This window comes from Salmo salar, chromosome 08 (genome assembly GCF_965601325.2).
Source record: "Salmo salar chromosome 08, fSalSal1, whole genome shotgun sequence".
Lineage (NCBI taxonomy): Eukaryota > Metazoa > Chordata > Actinopteri > Salmoniformes > Salmonidae > Salmo > Salmo salar.
The window spans coordinates 15,230,001-15,235,000 of NC_138298.1; positions in this window are offsets into that span (position 1 = coordinate 15,230,001).

The window sequence follows — 5,000 nt, forward strand, 5'->3', positions numbered from 1 at the left end:
AGTCAATGGGGGCCGGCCTGGCTGATTTATGGAAGTTTGAAAAAATCTTCAGAAAATATTCTATGTTTTTCTTCTCAGAAAATCGGCTATGTTTTTCTTCTCAGAAATTGCACTATGTTTTTGGGTTACCACAACCATTTTTGAAAAACGGTTTTAAATACTTATAGAGGGTATAGGGACCTCCATACCCACCCTTAGAGCACCATCCTAAGGGCCCAACTCAATGAGATACAGCAAGAGGGAATTATATAGCTTTTCAAAAAATCTTCAGAAAATATTCTATGTTTTGGTGGGGACGTGTCCGTAGCATTTGGGTTACCAGGGGTGAAATTTTATAACTGTTTTAAATACTTTTAAAGGGTATAGGGACCTCCATACCCACCCTGACAGCACCCTACTACGGGCCCAAGTCAATGGGGGCCGGCCTGGCTGATTTATGGAAGTTTGAAAAAATCTTCAGAAAATATTCTATGTTTTTCTTCTCAGAAAATCGGCTATGTTTTTCTTCTCAGAAATTGCACTATGTTTTTGGGTTACCACAACCATTTTTGAAAAACGGTTTTAAATACTTATAGAGGGTATAGGGACCTCCATACCCACCCTTAGAGCACCATCCTAAGGGCCCAACTCAATGAGATACAGCAAGAGGGAATTATATAGCTTTTCAAAAAATCTTCAGAAAATATTCTATGTTTTGGTGGGGACGTGTCCGTAGCATTTGGGTTACCAGGGGTGAAATTTTATAACTGTTTTAAATACTTTTAAAGGGTATAGGGACCTCCATACCCACCCTGACAGCACCCTACTACGGGCCCAAGTCAATGGGGGCCGGCCTGGCTGATTTATGGAAGTTTGAAAAAATCTTCAGAAAATATTCTATGTTTTTCTTCTCAGAAAATCGGCTATGTTTTTCTTCTCAGAAATTGCACTATGTTTTTGGGTTACCACAACCATTTTTGAAAAACGGTTTTAAATACTTATAGAGGGTATAGGGACCTCCATACCCACCCTTAGAGCACCATCCTAAGGGCCCAACTCAATGAGATACAGCAAGAGGGAATTATATAGCTTTTCAAAAAATCTTCAGAAAATATTCTATGTTTTGGTGGGGACGTGTCCGTAGCATTTGGGTTACCAGGGGTGAAATTTTATAACTGTTTTAAATACTTTTAAAGGGTATAGGGACCTCCATACCCACCCTGACAGCACCCTACTACGGGCCCAAGTCAATGGGGGCCGGCCTGGCTGATTTATGGAAGTTTGAAAAAATCTTCAGAAAATATTCTATGTTTTTCTTCTCAGAAAATCGGCTATGTTTTTCTTCTCAGAAATTGCACTATGTTTTTGGGTTACCACAACCATTTTTGAAAAACGGTTTTAAATACTTATAGAGGGTATAGGGACCTCCATACCCACCCTTAGAGCACCATCCTAAGGGCCCAACTCAATGAGATACAGCAAGAGGGAATTATATAGCTTTTCAAAAAATCTTCAGAAAATATTCTATGTTTTGGTGGGGACGTGTCCGTAGCATTTGGGTTACCAGGGGTGAAATTTTATAACTGTTTTAAATACTTTTAAAGGGTATAGGGACCTCCATACCCACCCTGACAGCACCCTACTACGGGCCCAAGTCAATGGGGGCCGGCCTGGCTGATTTATGGAAGTTTGAAAAAATCTTCAGAAAATATTCTATGTTTTTCTTCTCAGAAATTGCACTAAGTCCAAACTGGCACCTGGTTTTATTCTGGCTTACCACAACCATTTTTGAAAAACGGTTTTAAATACTTATAGAGGGTATAGGGACCTCCATACCCACCCTTAGAGCACCATCCTAAGGGCCCAACTCAATGAGATACAGCAAGAGGGAATTATATAGCTTTTCAAAAAATCTTCAGAAAAATGACTATGTTTTTTCTTGTCAGAAAATCGGCTATGTTTTTTCTTCTCAGAAATTGCACTATGTTTTGGTGGGGACGTGTCCGTAGCATTTGGGTTACCAGGGGTGAAATTTTACAACTGTTTTAAATACTTTTAAAGGCCATCACCACCCCCAGGACACCTGTTTCAGCACCCCACTGTGGTCCCAAGTCAGTGGGATGAAGAATGAGTGTTTTATGGAAGTTTTTAAAAATCCTCTGAAAATATTCTATGTTTTTTCTTCTCAGAAATTGCACTATGTTTTGGTGGGGACGTGTCCGTAGCATTTGGCTTACCAGGGGTGACATTTTTAAAAGGCTCTAAATTACTTTTAAAGGCCATCACCACCCCCAGGACACCTGTTTCAGCACCCCACTGCTGTCCCATGTCAGTGGGATGAAGAATGAGTGTTTTATGGAAGTTTTTAAAAATCCTCTGAAAATATTCTATGTTTTTCTTCTCAGAAAATCGGCTATGTTTTTTCTTCTCAGAAAATATTCTATGTTTTGGTGGGGACGTGTCCGTAGCATTTGGGTTACCAGGGGTGAAATTTTATAACTGTTTTAAATACTTTTAAAGGGTATAGGGACCTCCATACCCACCCTGACAGCACCCTACTACGGGCCCAAGTCAATGGGGGCCGGCCTGGCTGATTTATGGAAGTTTGAAAAAATCTTCAGAAAATATTCTATGTTTTTCTTCTCAGAAATTGCACTAAGTCCAAACGGGCACCTGGTTTTATTTTGGGTTACCACAACCATTTTTGAAAAACGGTTTTAAATACTTATAGAGGGTATAGGGACCTCCATACCCACCCTTAGAGCACCATCCTAAGGGCCCAACTCAATGAGATACAGCAAGAGGGAATTATATAGCTTTTCAAAAAATCTTCAGAAAATATTCTATGTTTTGGTGGGGACGTGTCCGTAGCATTTGGGTTACCAGGGGTGAAATTTTATAACTGTTTTAAATACTTTTAAAGGGTATAGGGACCTCCATACCCACCCTGACAGCACCCTACTACGGGCCCAAGTCAATGGGGGCCGGCCTGGCTGATTTATGGAAGTTTGAAAAAATCTTCAGAAAATATTCTATGTTTTTCTTCTCAGAAAATCGGCTATGTTTTTCTTCTCAGAAATTGCACTATGTTTTTGGGTTACCACAACCATTTTTGAAAAACGGTTTTAAATACTTATAGAGGGTATAGGGACCTCCATACCCACCCTTAGAGCACCATCCTAAGGGCCCAACTCAATGAGATACAGCAAGAGGGAATTATATAGCTTTTCAAAAAATCTTCAGAAAATATTCTATGTTTTGGTGGGGACGTGTCCGTAGCATTTGGGTTACCAGGGGTGAAATTTTATAACTGTTTTAAATACTTTTAAAGGGTATAGGGACCTCCATACCCACCCTGACAGCACCCTACTACGGGCCCAAGTCAATGGGGGCCGGCCTGGCTGATTTATGGAAGTTTGAAAAAATCTTCAGAAAATATTCTATGTTTTTCTTCTCAGAAAATCGGCTATGTTTTTCTTCTCAGAAATTGCACTATGTTTTTGGGTTACCACAACCATTTTTGAAAAACGGTTTTAAATACTTATAGAGGGTATAGGGACCTCCATACCCACCCTTAGAGCACCATCCTAAGGGCCCAACTCAATGAGATACAGCAAGAGGGAATTATATAGCTTTTCAAAAAATCTTCAGAAAATATTCTATGTTTTGGTGGGGACGTGTCCGTAGCATTTGGGTTACCAGGGGTGAAATTTTATAACTGTTTTAAATACTTTTAAAGGGTATAGGGACCTCCATACCCACCCTGACAGCACCCTACTACGGGCCCAAGTCAATGGGGGCCGGCCTGGCTGATTTATGGAAGTTTGAAAAAATCTTCAGAAAATATTCTATGTTTTTCTTCTCAGAAATTGCACTAAGTCCAAACTGGCACCTGGTTTTATTCTGGCTTACCACAACCATTTTTGAAAAACGGTTTTAAATACTTATAGAGGGTATAGGGACCTCCATACCCACCCTTAGAGCACCATCCTAAGGGCCCAACTCAATGAGATACAGCAAGAGGGAATTATATAGCTTTTCAAAAAATCTTCAGAAAAATGACTATGTTTTTTCTTGTCAGAAAATCGGCTATGTTTTTTCTTCTCAGAAATTGCACTATGTTTTGGTGGGGACGTGTCCGTAGCATTTGGGTTACCAGGGGTGAAATTTTACAACTGTTTTAAATACTTTTAAAGGCCATCACCACCCCCAGGACACCTGTTTCAGCACCCCACTGTGGTCCCAAGTCAGTGGGATGAAGAATGAGTGTTTTATGGAAGTTTTTAAAAATCCTCTGAAAATATTCTATGTTTTTCTTCTCAGAAAATCGGCTATGTTTTTTCTTCTCAGAAAATATTCTATGTTTTGGTGGGGACGTGTCCGTAGCATTTGGGTTACCAGGGGTGAAATTTTATAACTGTTTTAAATACTTTTAAAGGGTATAGGGACCTCCATACCCACCCTGACAGCACCCTACTACGGGCCCAAGTCAATGGGGGCCGGCCTGGCTGATTTATGGAAGTTTGAAAAAATCTTCAGAAAATATTCTATGTTTTTCTTCTCAGAAATTGCACTAAGTCCAAACTGGCACCTGGTTTTATTCTGGCTTACCACAACCATTTTTGAAAAACGGTTTTAAATACTTATAGAGGGTATAGGGACCTCCATACCCACCCTTAGAGCACCATCCTAAGGGCCCAACTCAATGAGATACAGCAAGAGGGAATTATATAGCTTTTCAAAAAATCTTCAGAAAATATTCTATGTTTTGGTGGGGACGTGTCCGTAGCATTTGGGTTACCAGGGGTGAAATTTTATAACTGTTTTAAATACTTTTAAAGGGTATAGGGACCTCCATACCCACCCTGACAGCACCCTACTACGGGCCCAAGTCAATGGGGGCCGGCCTGGCTGATTTATGGAAGTTTGAAAAAATCTTCAGAAAATATTCTATGTTTTTCTTCTCAGAAAATCGGCTATGTTTTTCTTCTCAGAAATTGCACTATGTTTTTGGGTTACCA